This window comes from Urocitellus parryii, unplaced genomic scaffold, assembly GCF_045843805.1.
Source record: "Urocitellus parryii isolate mUroPar1 unplaced genomic scaffold, mUroPar1.hap1 Scaffold_49, whole genome shotgun sequence".
NCBI classification, from domain to species: Eukaryota; Metazoa; Chordata; class Mammalia; order Rodentia; family Sciuridae; genus Urocitellus; species Urocitellus parryii.
This window is the reverse complement of record NW_027554054.1, coordinates 3,760,008-3,773,803: the sequence shown is the minus strand read 5'-3', so window position 1 is coordinate 3,773,803 and position 13,796 is coordinate 3,760,008. Positions and strand designations below refer to the sequence as shown.

Below are 13,796 nucleotides of genomic sequence, written 5' to 3'. Positions count from 1 at the left end.
ACATACATTGCACAACAATGTGTCTTCAAAGCTAGGAGACATCTGTATAGGCTGAGATGGATACTCATATGGGTTTATTTGGGGTGATCCTCCCCTTGAATTACCTCAGTGTCTCCAGAAGGGGTATCTGAAAGAGGTCTCTTTCTATTTGAAGCATTTTCTCTGTATTAAATATTTATTGAGTGACTGGCAAGTACTTCTCAGTTTTATAGGAGGGAGTATAGCCTCTGCTTTTCACTTTTATATTCTCTTATTACATTTTCAACATCAATGTGTTTGCCTGAAATCTGCATTTATACCCTTCCACTTCTATCTTCAGAACCCACAAAACTAATAGACTAAAACAAATTGCTGACTGTAGGTGTCAAATATTAGACTATGTATGTGGTGTACTGCTTGTGTGATCTTGTGCCTTAGTACCAGGACTTGGTGATCCTTTGTGTTTCATGTGAAGAGTCAGGAAAAGAACATGAACCAAAATACATGAATCATCTTTTGTGTGCATGTTTGATTGTCATGTATGCAAGGATTGTGTCTGAGTGATTTCTTTGGCCTGTGTTGTGTGAGTACCTTTGTAGTAGTGCATGTGTTTGAGCTACTGGTGCTGGTTCCATGATTTTTATTTTTGGCACTATGGATTGTTGTGAACATGTGTCTATGCCTTTCGGAAGATCTAGGACTGTGTGTCATCTTTGTTATGGATCTGTGTATTTCTTTTTTTAAGCTTTAAAAGGTTATTTATTAATCTTAAATATTTACAACTCATACAATAAAATATGTACTAGTTTACTCCTGATGGGTTATGTTGTTTGGAAGAGGCATCACCTCTTATCTGTATCACTTTTATTTCTGATGGTTGAGAATTGTGGGTTATCTTTTAACTTCTTACATTCTTCTTTGTAGATGTTTTAAATGACAGTCATCTGGCTTTCCTAGGAAACTTCTCTGACAGCTCAATTACAGGCTTTCTGTAAAGTTTCCCATCTCTGGCTGATGGAGGTTATTCCTGTAATCTCAGTTGCTCAGGAAGCTGAGACAAGAGGATCACAAGTTTTGAGGCCAGCCTGGGCAACTCAGCAAGACCCTGTCTTAAAACAAAAAAGAAAAAGGCTTGGGGATGTAGCTCAGTGGTAAAGTACATTTGCACTCAATCCCTAGTACCAAAAACAAACAAACAAACAAACAACAACAACAAGAACAAAAACAAATACAAAACAAAACAAAACAGCCTTCAAATCACTGAAAAGAAAGTCCCCTTGGCTTTCTTAGACACAGTGACATAATAATTCCCAAATAATCATGGTGAAAAGCACATTCCAACATAAATGATGATGATACTAACTTTCAAATGTATACCACTATTATCCCAATGGAAAAAGGACAATGCATAGCAGTGATTAAATGATGGAAAACTAACTGGAATTTTTCAAGAAACACAATGGGAAACATGGAGGCAGAGAGAACAGTATTGATGAAGAGAGCTTCAGTCCCTATACTCAGACTTAAATAATATCCCCCCCATGCTGAAAAGCTTCTCTGTACACATTGTAGGGCACCAGAAGGAGACATTTTAAAGCTTGAAGAAAATTACTCTAAGTGATTTTATAACTTGAGTCTTGCACGGTTCTAAAATGTTCATGATGTCATAATTTAGTTTTACATGAAGATATAAAAATAATAAATATTGCATGCATATCCTGTTGACATTTGAAAAACTCACAAATGAATAACTTGAAATACGGTCTAGTGAAATTTTCCTACATACTGAATGTTAGCGATGGAATAGGCAAGCAAGCCAGCAAGTTTTTAAAGCATCCACAAACTGAAAGAGCTTCAAAGGGAGCCCAGCTGAATGCCCTTAAATGACAGAGCAAAAGGGAATCCTCAGGGAGGGAGAATAAAAAAAGCCGGAAACTAGAGTGCAAACAAACAGCTTTTTTGCTACAATTTGCATTGAAAAGGTTCCTGAACTAACAGGATCATTCCCAAGGGCATGCTGGAAAGGCAGGAAAGGATACAGAAACTGCAACTGCGGACCTTCCTCAGGCAATTTCCTATCTTTTTTCAGTTTCCTGAATATCCCTGTTTAAGTTTCCTGTGATTAAAAAGGCCAGATCAGCTTTTATAGAAGTCTGTTGGGTTCCTCATTAAAGCTAAAGTCACACACTAGAGAGAGGTGGTCAGAGGGGTAGTTGAAGGAGGGAAGCTCCATCTGCTCCTGCGTAAGCAGGTCAAGCGCCAAGCCACTGCTCAGTGGCCTGTCTGGAGTACCAGGTGTAATTCAGGGTGTGTCCCCTCCCTCCCCCTCCCAGGTCCAGACCTCCAACTGCCTGTTGTTGCTCAGCAGCTTGTAGGCTCTATTCAGGTTGAGGCCAGAGGAAGCGAAGTGCTTGTAGACCTCTTCAGTGGGCTCTGCATTGAAGTCCCTGCAAATGATCAGGGGGATCTTGGCCTCTTGGGTGATGTTCTGCAGGTTCTGGAGAAGGTCACAGCCCTGGGCCAAATGAAACTGCTCCCAGCCAGTGCGAGCTTTCAAGTGGGTGGCCATGATGCAGAACTGTAGTCTTGATTCTTTGCACAACAGGGTCTGAGCAATGGCCACCTGGTTGGTTTTCAGCGTTATGGCCATTAGCCTGATATTGGCACTGTTGACCAGCTTGAATCGGTTCTGGAGAAAACAATAAGGTACAACCATCTGGTCCATTGTTGTGTTCAACATCTAGACAAGGTGACCAGGGCTTTGGGAAGAAGGTGCCTTGATAGTCCAGTCTACTGAGGAGCGGATGGAAGGTGTCAAAATAGTGGTCCACCTCTTACAGGCACAGTATGCCCTGCTGGTAGGCGAGGATTTCCTCCAGAATGAGACACTTCCTCTCTTCCCACTTGAGAGCTTCAACAGAGCATTGTACAAAGTTGTCCTTGCCCTCTCCAAGAGCTTGGGCAAGGGTGTTCCATTGCATGACCCTAATGGGTGGGTGGCTACGGGGGCAATCTGTCCTCAGATCCACAAAGTCCCTCTGGAACCTGGGAGGTTGAGTATGCAGGACAGCCCTCCACTCCTCCAGAAGCTCTTTAGGATCACTGGGCTCCAGATGTTCTGGGTCAGGTGACACCAAATACTCTGGGTGCTGAGAGGCAGCGCTGCTGTTCAGAGTTTTGGCGAGAGCACTATAGAGTCTTCTTGTGACCTTTCCCATGGAACACGCAGTTGGGGAACACAACCTCATGGTGCCTGAATCCGCTGAGACGGCCGCCAGGAGCCTGGGGACGAAGGCCGGGTCAATCGCGGGCGAGGGCGAGTGGCGGTGCATCCTGGGCACCGGCAGGCGGTGCAGGTTGGGGAGTCCTTCTGCAGCAGGGCGCTCTGATACATGCGGGGCGCAGCCATCACAAGCGCCAAGGCAGCTTATGGCGCACCTGAAGAGCAGAGCCTGGAGGAGGCCACGGCAGGCGAGTTGATCAGACCTCCGGGCCTCTTAGGGCAGATGCTATGAGCTGCTTCTCACTTCGCTGGGGCCGCTGGAAGATGGCTCAGTCTGCCGCAGGCTGGCGAGAGCTCGGATCTATGTATTTCCAGATCTTAGAGTTTATATGTATAAACAGGGTTTCAAGGTAAGAATTTAGGACTGAGAGTTTTTCCTGTACTTACGTTCAGATTCTGAGGCATTGAATGTATGTGCATGTTTGTGGCATACAGGTGGTCATATAAGATACATTTGGGAATGGAGATTAGTGTCATATGTTAAGAAGTATTTGAGTATGTTCTGAATATATTCAGTTATTGATAGAACATTTGTGTGATTGCATTTTGCATTATATTGGCTGGTCAATATTTTTCTGTGATATGGGGATATGTGTATCTATTTTAACTGTTTTTTTGAAGGTAACCAGAATTATGAGGTTTTATATGATAGGGTACAGATTGTGTACCCTTAATTGGTTTTTGTGGTGTATGTGTTTTATATTTGGTTATGAGGAATTCTGGGTGTATGACCAGGCATCTGACAGATAGGAAGTTTATATAATTGAGAATTTTCAGAGTTTCATGGGGTTGTGTGCTTGTGACTGTGTACATCAGGAGGTATGAGGAGTCCTATATATATCTATTAATAATGACAGAGTGGCTGCATGTGCTTCTCAGTCTGTGGCTGTTCTATGGAATGTGTATATTCAGACAGACACCTGTGTTGTCAATCACATGTATTCTAGGGCTCTGAATGTATTCAGGTAATGCGTTGACTGTATATTCATTTTCGAGCTGTAAGTCGGTGGTGTGTGCTTTCTTAGGGAATGCAAGTGGTACATGTATATGGGAATACATGTTAGGTATTTGGTTAGTGACAGTGTGTATGCATTGTTCATGGTGTGGTGGGGTTTATGGGTATTTATTAAGAGCAGTGCTTGAAGGGAGAGTTTTTGAGAATGTGTATGTACACTTTGGGGCTTAGAGTATGAGGGTAGAGAATGCAGTGGTAGGTATATTTTGTACTGAAGCTACGAGTGGATTATGTATCTGGAAAATGATGACAAATGAATTGTAGTTGATATCCTTATTATGTACATTTGGAGGGGATTGGGAGTCTTTATGTGTATTTAGGAGTTGTTTGCACATCAAATATTTTTGAGAATAGAGTCATGTTTATGTGTGTATGTTTTGGGTTGTGCCCATATCCTTCAGTGTCATGCATGTTACATTTTTATAACCATGGTATATCTGGTTGCTAAATCTTTAGGAAGTTCTAAGAGTTGTTGTATGTTGAGGATGAAGTAATATTTCTAATGTTTATGAAGTATGTGTTTCTTTTGAGAGTATCACATCTGTGTGATTTGCTAGGGAGTTTAGGATTCTGTTTGTGTGCGTTCTGGAAAAAAGTAGGGTTGTATGCATATATGTTTGTGTGTGTGTGTGTGTATTTTCAATTTTTGGTGGTATAATGTGCACTTGCTTTCAGGGAGTGTATTTTATGTATGAATGTATAAGCATGTAATTTGTAAAGTATAGTTCACAGATGCATGTATTGGCATGTGCATTTTGGAGTAGGGGTTGAATATGTGTTTTTTGATGGGAAGATGTTTTGTATGTATTCAGGGAATGCAAGAATGGGGTCAATTTGTGCATCTGTGTGTTTGGTGGATGGCAGTGACCTGATGGTTGTACATCTGTTTTCAAATGTGAGCATTTTTTATGCTATCTGTAACAGAAGGGATTGTCACGCGTGTACATACATGAGTAAGGGAAATGTGCACATGTCTTTGTGGCTGGGTGGTGTGTGTGTGTGTGTGTGTGTGTGTGTGTGTGTGTGTTGGGTGTTGAATGTGGTCCCAGGAGCACATTAGTGATGGCAAGCCCTTCCCATATACACTTGTTTCTGTTGATCTGATGTGTTGCCCACACTCGGCCTGTGCACAGTGGAGGCCGGTGACTGTGGCAGAAGTGAGATTCTAGTTTCTGGTTCTTATCCAGTGGGTCTGAGAACATTAGTTGTACTGGTAGGTGGTTGTGCCTCTTGAGCTTGAGTGTTGCTAGCCTGTAGGATTCTGGGCTGGTGGATGTAAGTAGATCAGTGTTGACCCCTCAGGGGGGCAGAGTTTCTCCAATATGGCCATTTTTCTCCTGAATGGTTCATAGAGACTCAGAAAGGAAACTGCTGGAAGATTCACAGATTCAGGAACAATTCCTGAGACAGATATTTATGTTTGTCCAACTGTTGCTTCCTCTCTTGGATTTTTTTCATTTCCAAGACAAAGTCCAAGACTCTAAGTGTGTTCCCCACAGGACCCTCCCAACCTGGCTGTGTTAGTGTCCCATGGGTTCACATGCCTGAGCTCACAGTGTGCATGCTCTGGAAACACTACTGACTCTACAATTATCATATAATTGTGTCTTCAATCATATTATAAGAGGAATTACAAGCTGAAAATCCAATGATATTGACTTTTAATTTTTTTCCTGAGAGCTGTGCTCATTATTGTTATTTATTTTTTGGCATGGGAATTAGTGATCCTTCCTTTCAGCCAACATGGTCCTTCAACATTTCTTATTGAAATGATCTCCCAATGGAGAATTCAAATGTGTACTAGGATGGTTTGGTCAAATTCATTCTACTAATCCTGCTTTTCCTGTCTCAAGTGGAAATGTTTTAAATGTGGCATACACATATGATAGGATATTAAGTGTTCTGAATAAAGAAGGAAGTTCTTTTCAGTTTTTATTTATTTGGAAATAAGAAAAATGTGATTAACTTATATATAAGTGATCAAATACAAATAAAGTTTTACCATCTTAACAAACTTTTACTATCTTAACCATTTAGGAATGCAGGACAGTGGTTTTCAGTATATTTGTTTTGCCATACTTCTGACACCAACATGCAGCCACAGAACTTTTTCATTTTGCAAATTAGAAACTCGCTCATTTCTTGAGACTTATTCTTTAAGTCTCAATTTCCTTGCCTCCTAAGGGCTTGGAAACCACTATTCTATTTTTTCTATTATTTTGACTACTCTGTGTACCTCATATAAGTAGTCATAAAAATGTATTCTTTTACTTAGAATAATGTTCAAAAGGTCTGTTCATGTTCTAGTATTGGACAGAACTTCCTTCTTTATTCAGAACACATAATATCCTATTATATATGCATCCCACATTTACAACATTTCTCCATGAGAAAGTAAAAGCAGGGATATTGGAATGAATTTGACCAAACTATTATAGTACATACTTGAATAGAACACAGTGAATTTCACCCTTAGTTATTCCTAAAGAAGTGTTTTAAGCACTACTTTAGAAAGATATAAATATGTAGAAGGAAGAATGGTACAGTAAAGGAAACAGGGCCAGGGAAGATGGAAGGGGAAGGGCAAGTATTGAAGACTGAATTGGAACAAATTATTTTCCCTGCTTGTAAGGTTATGTTAAAATGAACCCCACTGTTATGTATAATTGTAGTACACTAATGAAAAATGAAAAAAAAATCCCTTCTCAGTTGACCTTTGAGTATAATGAATAATCCTGGTGTGATTTTGTGGGTAAAAATATCTGTTCAAGTCCTTTCCTGTAATGTTTATAGAGGTGTATGGTGAGAATTTGAATTACCACCTCACCTGGGGTGGTAAATTGAGTGAGGGGATATGAATATTGCTTCATGAGAATAGAGAATGTTGACAGAATTTCATTTGATAATTTGAGGAACCACCATACATTTTTCCATAAAGTTTGTACCACTTTGCATCCTAACACACCGTACACTAGGGTTCCAGTTTCTACACATTCTTAGCAGTACTGGTGTTTTCTGTTTCTTTGAAAGTAGCCATCACCATGAGTTTAAAGATATATCTTATTGTGGCTCTTATTTTTCTTTCTCCACAGATTATTAATGTTGACCATCTTCCCATGTGCTTCTCAGACATTTGTGTCTCTTTTCTGGAGAAATGTCTATGTAAATCCTTTGCCCATTTTAATATTTGGTTGTTGTTGTCATATTGTTGAGATATAAGAACTTTTTACATCATGGATATTATCTCCTTATCAGATACATGATTTTCAAATGTTTTATTGCATTCAGTGGGTTGCCTTTTCACTGTAATGATTGTGTCCCTATATGCATAAAATTTTCAATCTGTATGTAGTCTAGTTTCTCTCTTTCTTTTGGTATCTGTGATTTTGGTGTCCTATCCAAGAAATAACTTAAAAATCCAAAGTCATGAAATTGTTCCTTTGTGTTTTTAGAGCCTTATAGCTGTAGGTCTGACATTTGGTCATCCATCTATGTTAATTTTTGCATCTGGTGTCAGACAAGTATCCAAATTCATTTTTTTTGGCTATCTAGGTTTTTCAACAGCATTTGTTGAAATGTTTATTCATTTCCCATTGAATGGTGTTGTCAGATGTCATTTGAGGACATATGTAAGTGTTTATTTTTTCTGGATTTTCTGTTCTGTTTTATTAATCTATATTTCTCTCTTTCATTTTCACATTGTTTTGATGACTGGCTTTTTAGTAGGACATCTTGAAATCAAGGTGTGTCAGACTTCCAACTTTGTTCTTTTTCAGCACTGTTTTGGTAGTTGGTAGCTTTAAAATTTCATATTAATTTTACAATGATGTTTTAAATTTTTGCAATGACAAATTAGTCTTTTCTTAGGGATTGCATTGAATCTGTGGATTGCTTTGGGCAGTATTGATAAGTTAAGAAATTTAAGCCCATGGTCATTTGCTATCTTTCACTTTTTGGTGTCTTTGTAAATTTCCTTCATAGTTTTATAACTTTCAGTTTACAAGTCATTTATATCATTGATTAAGTATTAAGAATGGTACAGTAAATGGAACAGGGCCAGGGAAGAGGGGAGAGGAAGGGCAAGTACTGAGGACTGAATTGGAACAAATTACTTTCCCTGCTTGTGAGGTTATGTTAAAGTTAATCCCACTGTTATTTATAATTGTAATACAATAATGAAAAATGAAAAAAAAAATCCTCCTTAATTGACCATTGAGTATAATGAAAATCCTGGTGTGATTCTGTGGGTAAAAATATTTGTTCAAGTCCTTTCCTATAGTGTTTTAGTGGTGTCATTTGAGAACTCATCTAAGTGTTCCTTTTTTTCTGGATTTTCTATTCTATTTTATTAATCTATATTTCTCTCTTTCATTTTCACACAGTTTTGATGACTAGCTTTTATTCTCTTTGAGATGATAGATGAAATTTTTTTTTTTGCTTTTCTTGCCATATTTTTATTGTTAATTTTTGTGTGTGTGGGTTGTATATTAGCACCTTTGCTGAATTTATGCATTCTGGATTTTCATGCTGAATTTATTTATTTATTTACCAAATATGCAGAATAAATTTATTTTTACTGAATATTCATGCTTAATTTATTCATTTTCATGGAATTTTAAGATTATATACACATAAAAGTATGTCTTCTATGGACAGACATAGTCATGCTTTTTCCTTCCAATAACTATGCCCTTTGTGTCTATTTCTTGCCAAATAGATCTGGCAAGGACTTCTGGTATGTTAGAAAGAAATAGGAAAATCATGCATTCTTAAAATCTCATTTTGGAGAAAGTATTTTATTTTCTGATTAATTAATTTAGTAGCTTTGGGTTTTCCAGTGTGTTGCTATTCATTTTGTTGTTGTATTATTCTGTTTTTTTTTTTTCTTATCTCAGTAGTAAGGATTGCACTTAGGGCCTCACACGTACTAAGCATACACTCCACCAATCATGAAACTAAATCCTAGCCTTTTAAAAAAATTTTTTGAGGCAGAGATGGTTAAGATATGTAGGGTGACCTTGAACTTCTAATTTTCCTGCCTCAGCTCAAAGGCTGTGTTTACAGGTATGCATCAATATATTCAGCTGTATTTCTCCCTTCTATTTCCAGTTCTTTTTTTTTCTTTTAGTCATAATAGATGTTGATGTTGGTGCACTCTCTTTATTTCCAGGTTCTTGTCAATAACAAAGAGTAGAAGGATAAACCTACTAGACAGAGCAAGATGATTTATTTAAGTGAGAGTATACTGCTGTAGAAAGAGGTAGCAGGCTCCCCAAAGGAGAATGGAAGGCCTATAAATATATCTATAGACCAAGAGGATCCAAGAATCTCTCTTTGAGAAATTACAAAGACCTGTCGTAGTATGGTAAATTGAGTGAAGGGATATGGATATTGCTTCATGAGAATAGAGAATGTTGAGAGAAAATCATTTGGAATCTTGGCTAACTTAAGGTGGGGAAGTGTAAGAGCTTGTTTTCATATTGGTTTCTACAGAGGTGGTAAAAACTACACCTGTCAGGTTTCAAAAGGACACAGCCAACAGGAGGAGAGATTAAAGGTTGCAGTCACTGTTCATATTTGGAAAAGTTGTCATAAACAAATGTGAAGCAGCAAGGAGAACAAGCAAAATTAACTTTATAATTATAAACTACTTATCAGTTTTGAGGATATATTTTGTCAGAATGATAATTGGAGGTCCTGTATAGGTTCACAGGTGTAAGATGAATTCTTGGAAGCTATGTGCAAGCCTGGATTATTTCAAGATTCAGAGGGAGGTGTTTAACCCAAGAGAGATGGATCCATCTTGGTATGCTCAGTACCTTTATGGCCTTGGAAGTAGTTAAAATGACTGTTTAAGTTTTTTCCATCTAGGCTATAGGTGTTTTGATAGATTTTTCCTCCTTCCAGGTCTTAAGAACTTGGTCTGCTGGCTTTCTTTTCTTGTAGAGCTCAATGGATTTTACTGGGCATGATCAATGGGCATTCCTGCATGTTTGGTGAGTAGTATGAACTCATCCCATATGAATTAGGTTGACTAATTTCTTAGTCTAGAACCATATTTACTGATAGAAATGGTGTGCTACATAAATCTCATATGGATGTGGGTCCAGATAAGCTTTCATAGTATTTCTAACTCTGATAAGGGCAACAGGTAGTAACTTGGGTCAGATTTTGGACATTGGCAGGCAAATCTTAGCTCAAGTCTTCATAAAGAAATAGTTGGCCCTTCCTTATTTTGCTCAAAGTTTGAAGGTGCCAAGAAGAATGTAGATAATACTGTATCCCCAGTGCTTTTGCTATTTACTGGGGAACTTGTGCCATAAAAGCTGGACCATTGTCACTTTGTAGTGATCTTGCTAAAAAAAAAAAAAAAAAAAAAAAAAAAACAAACTGGGGATGATTTTCTTTTTCTTTAGGAACATATTTGCTACCTCCTATGCTTTTTCTCTCCACCATGTAAATATATCGATAAGGATTAGGAATATTTTGTATCTTGTGAACATTGGTATATGGGTAAAATCTTGTTGACAGTCTTCCTTTGTATATGATTCCTGGTGTTGACCTGGTTCTACAAGGGGTGGTGGTAGCAAATTTATGGAGTTATTTTAGTTGTACAGAGAATAACTTTGTTTAAGCTGGCAGATGGTATTTGGTATTTCAAAGTCCATAACATCCAACTGACCATTCCCATTGGAGCATCTCTTTCCATATAGAAAGAATCATATACTCCCTCTACGGCCTTTCATTGTAATCCCTGAGCCAAAACCAATTTTTTTTTTGTTTACACATAACCAAGGTCCAGACTTGTCTCTTCCTTGTTCCTGAGCCCACTTAGATTCCTCAGTAGTGTACTTCAAAGACGGCTGGATGTCAGTAGAAGGAAACATGGCATCTCTTAAGCACAATTTTTTTTCTTGTCAGATCTCTCTTTTTTTTAAATTTTAAACTCCCTTTTATTGAAATATAAGTTTGTTTAATATATTTACACCACAATTTATGCACATATATACATAGAAGGCAAATTCTATCAAATAAAAAAGTTTTTCTTAATAAAAAATTTAAACAAAGTAAAGTGCATGGAACTGTTTTTTCTTCTAGTAAACATCGTCATTGTCAAAATTTTGGTCAGTTGGGAGGGGCAGAAAGAAGCAATTCGTATTTGACTCAGTGCATTCATAGCCTTCAGGCCAAAACAGAGTTCAGAAATGAGTCAGACAAATTGTCAGGGTCTCCAGGACTCCCCAGGGTGTGGAGGTCTTGCTCTCTTTGTCCTATCGGGAGGGAGCTGTCCCCCTTCTCTGAACAGTGATCATCGCTGCGCTGGAACAAAGGCAGAACACAGGAAGGGGGCTCCACCAGCCAATGTCACAGCCTTGCTCCGGGGCCACCAGCACAGCGTTTGGTAGGAAATTGCAGAATTAGCTCAACCGCTCAAACGGAAGTTTTCCTTTTTTGGAAAGGGAGGGGGGATGTCCAAGAATGGGGTTCATCTCCCACAGAGACCGTCACCCGGGGAACAAACCCCAGCAGCCAGTTTCTTCGGATCCAGTCTCCGCTCTGGCACAGGAAAGAATAGTTTAAAAGCTGGGGGGAGGGAATGTTACACTTCTCGCCTCGATGAGTTCGCCTTCTTAGAACTTTGAAAGGAAAAAAGCGAGGGATTAAAAAAAAAAAGAGGGCAGGTGGGTGAAGCATTAGTTTTTAAAAACCTTTGCGCTCAGGTCACTGGCTGGGCATTGGTCCAGCTGGTCCCAGCCGGTGGCAGGGGCGACAGCCCTTCCCCCATTCATCCACACCCCCGTCCAGGTTCTTCCTCTCTTCCTCAGGGTGACGCTAAGTCCCCGGCCGGCGGCGGTACTTGGCCTTGCAATGCAAAATGTGCTTGGCGAGGAAGTCGAGGCGGCGCTGCAGTAGCTGAGCGTGGAGGTCGGCAAGCGCGGCCAGCTCCGGGAAGCGAGGCTCGTGGCGCCGGTAGAGGCGCAGTAGCCGGGCCGCCGAGTCCTGACCGCGGTGCAGCTCCAGGACGCACCTCGCGGTCCGCTGGGGGAACACACACACCGACTGCAACAGCGGTTCGTTATACTTGTCCCACATGCCTGCCACCCGGTAACCATGTACTAAGCCCGCTTCATTGTCCAGAAAGACCAGCGCCCCTCAGGGACCACGGTGCAGGTTGCTCGTGGCGCGCTGCATAACGCGTGGGTCCCATTGCAGGCTGAAGAGGTTGCTTACAAGTAGGTCGAAGTTGGCCGTCAGGTAGTCGAAGAGGATCAGGTCGGTCCATTGCACCAGGTCCACCAGCTCCGCTTGGCTGAGGTTGGCCAGCTAGCCCCCCGCGTCGCGCAGGGGCCGCAGACGGACGTCCTCTGAGCGCCAGGGCGCTGGCACCACCACGTCTGTGAGGTTGGGCAGCCAGCGCGTCAGGCTCACCACGCTGCCCTCCGTCCAGTGCGTGGCGCGCAGTTCCTCCCGCACCTGCGCCCACTGAGCGCCCCAGCCTCCACCCGAGCTAGTGCCAGCGGTGGCACGTGGCTCTGGAGGCCCAGAAGGCGCGCCAGGTAATAGGACAGGGCCTCGCCCTGGATCTGCTCGGGGTTTATGCTGTAGCGCACGCAGGCTCTGGTGCCGTAGGCAAAACCGGCCAGTCTGTTCGAACTGTGTCTGCAGCCCCCACCCTCCAGGGCCACCACCCGGGCGCTGCGCGCAGCCTCCAGCCACGCCGCCGCTTGGGCCTCGGAAAAGCCCCGGGGCACCTGCTCATCCAGGCCACGGCTCCAGAAGACACCCTCGTGCACAGCCGCGCGCTCCGCCAGCGCGGGCCGCCCAGCGGGCACTTGCCGCCTGCGCTCGCCAGGGTGCCGCCGGGGAGGGCTGTCAGCGCCGGCCGCCAGGGTGAGCAGCGCCCTGAAAGTTTTCAGGGAGCCGCCGCGGGCGTCCCACGCCAGGGGCGGGGGCAGAGGGAAGCAAGGCACGGGCGCGGGGCCTCCTCTCTGGGCCGGACGCTGGGGGAGTCGGTCTTCGGGCGGCCGGGAGTCTGGCAGCTCAGTCCGCGGCTGCAGGATCCCGCCCCACAGCGCCAGCAGCGAGCCCAGCGCCAGCAGCCAGAGCCCCGCAGTGGCGGCGGCGCTCCGCATCCCTCTCCCCATGCTCCCGCGGCCGCGCAGGTGCTGCCGCCGCCGCCGCTTCAAGCTGAGCCCGGGCGCCCGGGTCAGGGCGGCGAGGCGGGCCCGGCAGCTTGTTGGCTCCGGGGCTTTGGGCGCCTGAGCCCCATCGCGGCCGCAGGGCGCTGCGGGGCTCTGTCCGGCGCTCTGCCCTGCGCTGGGAACTCGCCTCGCCGCTGCTTCCCAGTTGCTTTTGTATTTCGCTGTGTTGTCTTGTCAGATCTCTTTGATGCCATTTGCAAAGGATTATACCTACTTGTTTTTGAGGTAGCTTGCTTCTAATAATTTTAGAATAATTTTAGAATTGTAGAATTTCTATCTTTGTTTAGAAGGAGAATTTTTTTCAGTAAACCTTCCC

The 13,796-nt window shown here is 42.3% G+C and overlaps 2 pseudogenes; both read right to left on the bottom strand.

Moving 5' to 3' along the window:
• Positions 1 to 2,122: 2,122 nt before the first annotated feature.
• LOC144252633 (nocturnin pseudogene) lies at positions 2,123 to 3,388 on the bottom strand (annotated as a pseudogene).
• An 8,722-nt stretch (positions 3,389 to 12,110) lies between these two features.
• LOC144252616 (four-jointed box protein 1-like) lies at positions 12,111 to 13,423 on the bottom strand (annotated as a pseudogene).
• Between the last annotated feature and the right edge of the window lie 373 nt (positions 13,424 to 13,796).